We start from the raw sequence: 8,756 nt of genomic DNA on the forward strand, positions 1-8,756 counted from the left end.
ATCGCGATGTCAAATCAGTAAGATTATTGATGTATTTTTTTTATAGTTTTGAAAATAAACTTATTTTGTATATGTCATAAATCGGTATTCGTTAGAAAACTATTTGCGTCGACAAATATAGCTTAAACTGACGGTTAAAAAGGGAATACTTACGGGAAAAACAAGATATTGTTTCTTGCACAAGTACAGAATATTTGCATTGAATTTTAATAGATAAGCTACTTCTAACTATTTCTAAGATACAATGTAGAATGATAGAGATCATTACGTTGGTTGTCAGGACGTGCTAGCATATGTTAGTACGGTATTTTCAAATTTATTTTTATGCACTATGTCGTCTGTTTATCTTTTTTTTCCAAACCATTCCGTTATCATTAAACAAAAATACTTCCTTTCGTCTAAAAAAAATAACAAGAGCGGAATGACTTACACTAAAAAAGTTGCCGAATCTAACCATGTATTTAGATTTTTTATTTTGGGCCTAGTTTACAAAATAGTCCACATTAAGGTCCAAAGGATCCAAATTAAATTGTGTTTGATTTCAACAAAAATTGAATTCTTGTGGTTCTATGATATTCTGAATCTAACCATATATTTAAATTTTGGATATTGTAACATATAATAAGTAAATGTCCAATTTCAATTTTTTTCGATCTGAGACCACATTCATTCCTTGTTCTTAACTTATGCTGTGTCCAATATTTAATCATAATCCAAATTCAGAGCTGTATCAAGCTTGAGTGGTGTGTCCATACTTGCCCCAACTGTTAATGGTTCGACCCACACCCTACACTCTTCCCTACAGTAAAAGAAAATAGTTTTAACTCGCCTCAATTGTTCAGACCTAAATCTTAAGTTTCAACATATTCTTCCAGCAGAGTATTTTTCATCTACAGCTAAAATTTGAATGAAGGTGTGGTAAGTATCAATGAGATCATGACTGGCATATCCAATTTAAGTTCCCTGGGGTCGCAAACAACTTCCACACTTGAAGTTCCAGGTCCATATTGACGCAATATTTTATACTTATAATAGCAATAGAAATTAATGCATTTTTTGTTATTATAAATGTGTGTGTTGGGAGGGGAGTAATGTTTGTGTCTATGGAAAGGGGGGTTCTGAATTTATGTTCCTTCTTCAAGGTGGGGACTTGAAAAAAAAAGAAAAATTCCCATGTTTCCTCCCACGTTAAAATTATGAATAAGATACTCGAGTCTTTATCAAAAATCAATATGAAAAAGGTAGGGCTAACTATTTGGATATTGCTACAGATCGTGTATTGCTCGCCATTTCAATTGTTTCTACTAACAAATTATTAGTTAAAGCCAATTACTCTTATAAGGATTCATCGACGGAATAAATTTGGTAGAAATAGAAAGTACATGTAGGTATAAATCTTGACATTCTGCGCATTTTTTTTTTTTTTTTTATGAAAAAGTGGTTTAATAATATATTTCCCGTTGTTTTTCAATGGAAACTATGTGCCACTGTGACCAGTATCGGCAACCTATCAATAGTAAATAGTAATCGTTGAAAGGGGTCTACTCATCATTAATCATATAGAGTTTCCAAACATGTAGCTTTTCGGTTACTGTGAAAAGGATTTTTAAAACTGATCTGTCAAATTCTCTGGTGGTATTATTTTTTTTACCAGTCTGAACTAAATGAAAGTCTTTTGTAAAGGACTTTCAACACATTATTCCTACAAAGTTTTATTAAAATTAGCATAGTGGTTTCAGAGAAGCAGGTGAAAATGTAAAAGCTTACGGATGACGTATGCTTAAGGATGAGAATAGCTCACATGGCCTTACAGGCCTTTATGACAACTAGAGGCTCTAAAGAGCCTGTGTCGCACACCTAAGTCTATGTGCATATTCATCACTGGATTGAATTTATAATATAGATTAGTCTAAGTGATGAAGGGAACTCCGAGTTCATTTTTCTTTTAAATTCAGACATTGTATATGAAACCCTGCTATGATATGGAAGGAATTGCACGCGTTTTCAAAATGCTAATTTTGATGTACTTTATTGCATTTTAAAATTTTCATTGTACGCGACCTGTAGTTGTTCATTTCCTTTAGTAGATAGTTGTCTGTTTGGCGATCATACTACATTTCTTTTTGATTATTTTACTTTTTTCAAGACTTTCATATTCATCATGTGCACTGTTTGAGTTTTGAAAAGAGCTACAAAAATGGAAAAGACAACAGAAATTCATGATGAGGCAGTAATTGCTATTAGTGTTAATGAGGAAAAACTAAAAAAAAAAGAAAAAAAAGAAGAAATTGAAAATTATTTGGATTAAACTCATCTCATTTTTTATGTGCCTGAATCGTTACTGTGACATGATTTTAGATGTTGATGAATGCGCTTCAAATCCATGTGAACATGGAGGAACCTGCACAGATGATGTCAATAAATACAGATGTTCATGTGCTCCTGGGTATGAAGGGAATCACTGTGAGAAAAGTAAGATTTAGATTGACTAGAGTGTGGACGCGAGTTGGTTCCAGTGAAATAATAAGACACTTTAAACTAACATGTAGTACGCAAACAATTAGTCAATGAAAGATAATACGTCATGCTGCCATAAATTTAAAGGCACTCTCTGTCATCTTTAACTATAGAAAACATATTTTAAGGATAATTGTATGATCTTGATGATGTTAATTACACAAATTGGTTGAGATATACAGTTTAACCCCACCACATTCCTTGTGCTTCTTTCAAGAGAAGAACTTCGTCAGCAATTGTATTTTGTCGTATCGTAATGATTCCCATACTTGGAGGACTGGTGTTAAAGGCCGATATTGTGATTAAGTTTGTTTCATTGATTTACAACATTCATAAAGTGGCGATATAGAGCTTGACATACTATAATGACACATGTCTACTGTTTCAGACTTTATGTTAATCTCTATATATATTTTGTTTTTGTTATAGGGTTGCTGTCTCATTGACGTTTATCCCACCTCGCTTTTTAATCATGTCTAAAATGATCGAAAATGTTGTATTGGTAACATTTATGTGCGTCTAAAATTCTATCTGGAAATATATGATGACTTCAATTCTATTTTTAAAAATGCACTATAATCGTATATTAGCAAGACAATTCCTAATTTTGTTTTTCCCGTAACTCCAATTCATCTTTCCATATGTCAAGTAATGCTAAGTACTTATAATAAAACTGCATCTGAGTTAACATAATGGAATGACGATGATAAATTACACCAGTAATGTTGACAATGTGGGTTTGTATAAAAGTTATTTCGTATTATGTATGTATGAAAGATAACTATGGAATATTTTCAGATATTGATGATTGTGTTTCACGTCCATGTCAAAATGGGGGCACCTGTATGGATCGAATCGATGGATTTAACTGTTCTTGTAAATCTGAATATGATGGAATTTATTGTGAGAAAGGTGAGATTAAAAGTAACGATAGATTATATGAAAGGTTGTGTACCAATTGTGGCGTATGATTTATTCACAGAATCTGTTTTAATGCATCTTGTCTTTCACGGCCGAACTAACAAAAACTCTCATTAAAAGAAATGATGGGTACGTTTTTCTATGTATTTCATCAGAAGGTATTGGCAATTTTGGACGTATAAAAAAAAAAAAGTAAAAACAAATGTGTGCACCTGGGAGAACTTACATGACAGAACAAAGATGTATGAAAAAGAATGTTTTAACAAAATTACCGAACTCAAAGGTAAATTCAAAAAGGGGGAGGTTCTTAAAACAATATAAATTTAACGCCACACCAACGGAACGACTTGACAACTACTGTCATATTCTAGACTCGATATAGCCATTCTCAGAGGGTGATAATGTGTTAAACCTGGTTTCCAAGCTAGAGAAACCCCCCACTTAAAGAGAGTTACATGCATTGTGGGTTTTAGAAACAAGCCTTTTTAGGTGTTAAGATTCAAGACTGCAGTAGCTTTTAAAATAAACAAACGTTTACAATTTATCAGACATGGTCCACTCAGTTTACAGTTGATAATACCGATATCAATTGTCTCTCTATTGTACAATTCAAATCTATCATTACAGGATGGAAATATTTCAACCACTTCCAAAAGCATATCTTATTTTGGCACTTTTTGTAGTAACCGTAAAATCCCGCAAAACTTGTATTCTTCTACAACAATGAATGTATTCATTTTTGTTATATGAGTATTATAAACCAAATCTTGAAATCTATCCTAATTCTATCCTATTTTGGGGAAATTTCAGAAATTCAAATGTGACGTCACCTTTTTTTAGCGTTGATCTCTTTGGCTAACTCGGCTGTGAATTTTTATGTGCTGGTTTATGTTGTTTTATGTATCCGTTTTTATTCTGTAGTTAGTCACCACTTCGGTGTTATCATGAATATCTATTATATAGTCATTCTTATAAATTTACTGTTTGCAAAAGTATGGATTATTCAAAATACTATGGATTTTCTTATCCCAGACATATAACCTTAGCCGTATTTGGCACAACTTTTTGGAACTTTTGGTCCTCAATACTCTTCAACTTTGTACTTGTTTTGGCTTTCTTACTTTTTTGATCTTAGCGTCACTGGTTAGTCTTGTGTGGACGAAACGCGCGTCTTGCGTATTGAATTTTAAACCTGGTACCTTTTGTTAGCTATTATTCGTATGTTTCTCTGTCCTGTATGTTCTCCCATTTATTTGTATTGTAGTCCTGTCATGTAATGTTGTCATTTTGATGTTATATTTAACATAGCCATATAAGCGAGAGGTTTGGCTAGCCACAAAACCAGGTTCAACCCACCATTTTTTGTTTTTAAAATGTCCTGTATCAAGTCAGGAAAATGGCCATTGTTATATTATAGTTCGTTTCTGTGTGTGTTTCATTTTAATGTTGTGTTTCTGTTGTGTCGTAGTTCTCCTCTTATATTTGATGTGTCTCCCTCAGTTTTAGTTTGTAACCCGGATTTGTTTTTTTTTCTCAATCGATTTATGAATTTCGAACAGCGGTATACTACTGTTGCCTTTATTGGTCCTACAAAATTGTAAAATTTGGACAACTGTAGTTTATTGGTATTGAAATCCATTTTCAAAATCAATTTAAAAATGCAAACACGTAAGGAATTGCATAAAATCCAAAAGTGTGTGCACCGAATTCGTTGGAATGGTAAGCATCTATCTATTTCAAACGAAAACAAGTATTGTATTGAGAAATATTATAAAAAGAACAAGGCTAGGAAAATTGAAGTGCAAATGTTATATTTCTTTGATAAAGTTAAACGTTTATTGATTCAATAAGTATAATTTATAACTGTATTATACTACAAATACATCAATCATTAATAAATAAATGGAAAAGTTTAAGTCTCTAAACTTGAATTTAAGAGACGGGAATGGAAAGCTGTAAATCGGGAATATGAACACCTGGTTAATGTTTCGTATTTCTACACTCAAAATATTGTCAAAATAAAACAGTATCAAGTGAAATGTGAATAAGTTCTTTTTCATCACCGTGAAAAGGAAACACAATATTCAAAAAGTAAAAAAAGTGACCCATTTAAAAAAATTAAAATAAACTATACTTTTGTCTAGCATTTCATTTTGAATTATTACAGAGGTTCGTTTAAGAGAAACAGAGGTTCAGGTCAATGAAAACGAAAGTGCTTTGTTGCTTTGTGTCGTATATCATATGGACACGACATCAACATTGTTCTGGACAAGATCAGTTGACAATACCAGTGTTGTAGTGTCTGAATATGCAGAAGGAGGTGATCATATGTCACCGAATCTATTTTTTGCTAACATCAAATGGTCAGATGAAGGAATTTATACATGCCATGTTCAAACGGTTGACGGAATGATTGAAACCAATGAAATTCGAGTATTGTTAAACACATGTATGTTGTTAATGATATTAATATTGGTTCGAATAAAGTTAGAGTAGATACAAAAACACAAAATATGCAACACACAAACTTATACTATCGATAAATATTGTAAAAAAAACAACAAAAAACATCAAAAAAAACAAAACAACAAACATCAAACTTACAAACTTACAAGAATGGTAACTTTGAACACCTGTTAAAGAATCGACATCAAAAGAAAACGTTCACTTAGAAATTTTTAAAATTTTTAGTTATTCTGTAAAAAGGCTAAACCGTTTTCTTGATGATGTTTTTTCGTTAAAAAATCAAGAATTTTCTAAACATACTGCCGATATTTACTATAAGGAACTTAGTTAATATAAACTGTCATTTTCTAGCTTAAGATATTTCAGTTTTAAACGGGAAAATTTACAGAACATTTTCGACAAAAGGGACGGTTTTTCGTCCATTTTCTTTCATTTTCTACATAAGGAAATCCCTGTACCAAGGCATGAATATGATAGTTGTTTTCCAATCGTTTGATGTGTTTGAACTTTTGATTTTTGCCATTTGATAAAATACTTTCCGTTTTGAATTTTCCTTGAAGTTATTTTACTTTTCGTTTTTTTCTTTCTTTTTTGGAAGGTGGTGTTGCATTGGCCACATCTTACGGTGTTATATCCTGACTCATTCGCTACGCCAATGTCTGTAAAGGCGTTTTTGATTCCAATGAATGTAATCTATAAATTACTGGTAAATTATTAAGTCATGGGTTTTGTATCTAAATATATAAAACCTTTACTAAATCATTCATAGATACACAGATAAGGTTTTGAAAGTTGTCTATAAAACACTAACTAGACATTTTCGATAATTCATCTACACGGATACTGTTATGCCGACACCGATCCGGAATCTGAGCTAGAAACACCAGGTGCTCTCATTAGTTTTGGAATTCTTTTAGTGATGATTTGTGATATTGGGTCCCTATTAACATTCACGTTCCTACACTCTTTTAATACCTATATTTTGGCATTGCGCCATGAATGGCGTCTTTTACACTAAATCCATTGGATTTTGGATATGTATTGATTGATAGTCAAATAGTCTATGATTTTTGTGTTAGTAATTATCGGCTTTGAACTAGCTTTCAATAATGGCCAGTTCTCTCAGATCTGTGCAGTGTGTCTTAAGTCATGTAAGTGTTATTGTTGTTTAATTGTTTTTTCTTTGTTCTGATGAGGTAACTCCTCTTCAACTGATTTTTTATTGATAAGTCTTATGTTGTGCTGTTACAACGCCGTTCCAGTTTAGAGGAAAGGGGAGTGGGATGGGGTGGAAGACCGCAAACAAATTTAACCCCGCCACATTCTGTATGTGCCTGTCCCAAGTGAAGGCCTGGTTCCGTTTCTTGTTGTATTTTATATTTAATTGGTTCTTTCCATTGTTTAACATTTGTATTTTCGTGGCTTTTGATAGATTTCTATGCGGTATGGGATTCTTCTTCCACCGATATATATGTCATTCAAGTGTCATGCCCTTTACTCAAACGATGCACTAGTTATTGTATGACGCATCGGATAATACACAGATAGACGAGTGGACGGACAACGATTCATAACACGTGCCGTCTTTTCGGGCGATAAAAACTGCAATTGGCAAATGATGCATACGAATTTTTATTTTAGTTTACCAACAAAAAATTAAAATAACAATTATAAATTTAATACCTCCGAAGCGGTTTTCTTGATTTACCTTCATCAGGAACGCTAAAAGCCGTATATTTAATCCAAGTAAAGTGTATATATCTCTTGTATGACGTCTATTATGGACACAATTGCATCTAATGTTTGACGTTTATAAAACGTTTATAAACTGTGGACATTTTGTTTTACTGTTTTTATCATTCGTTGTGAATCCGTCATCTATTAATTCAATTAGTCTAGATATATTTGGTTTGCTTAAAATAAAAAAAAAAACTTACATTTATCTTAGTCTGAGGATATTTTTAGCCAGGAATATATAACATGCATACAAGTTATTTATATTGTACTAAATACTGTATTTATTGAATACAGACATTTCATTTAGAATTAAAATTTGTGATGACGTGAATTATAGAAGCCCATTGTATGCACCATATTATGATAATTATATTTCTCTTATTCTTCGTCAATATATCCCTTTCTGCACCCATTGTATAAAAAAAATTTAATCAACGTGTGGTTCGTTTGATCCCAGTTCTTCATTGGTTAAAATCCGATTATGACGTCGAATTTTCTTGCTTTCCTCTGAATTTCCTAGTGTGACGGCATGCAAAAAATCGACCATGCCTGATGACGTCACATAGAAAGAACACATCTTTTTGCAGATCATTCGAAAAGAAGGAATAAATTTGCCTGCGTATTGTTTGAAAATCATTAGAGAAACAGATTCTACCACCAAATCTCGTGTAATACGATATTTATCCACTCTCGACAGTCACATTTTTAAATATCTAAAAAGCTCGGCGAGCCTCGCGTTTTAAATTTGAAAATTTAACTGTCTCGAGTGGATAAATATCGTATCACACTCGATACAGTGGTAGAATCTATATACATATATATGTTTGAAATGAAAATGACAATTTATAAATATGGTGCTTCAGATTACCCAATGATTAATATCATAATGTCGTAATTAGTTCCGATATTAGTTCAATGTTTCCAGACTTTTCAAACTAGTATGTTACACGTCAAAATTGGTTTTAAACTGTTGGTTAGTTTATGTATCATTTTGTTACCATGGTAACTGGAATTTTAGTGTTACGTGATAAAACAATTTCTAAAAAGATTTATAAACAACATGTGGAATCAGAAACGACTAAATACTATCACTGTACTGTCAAGTTAAAATTCTT

This window comes from Mytilus californianus, unplaced genomic scaffold (assembly GCF_021869535.1).
Source record: "Mytilus californianus isolate M0D057914Y unplaced genomic scaffold, xbMytCali1.0.p SCAF_9, whole genome shotgun sequence".
NCBI classification, from domain to species: Eukaryota; Metazoa; Mollusca; class Bivalvia; order Mytilida; family Mytilidae; genus Mytilus; species Mytilus californianus.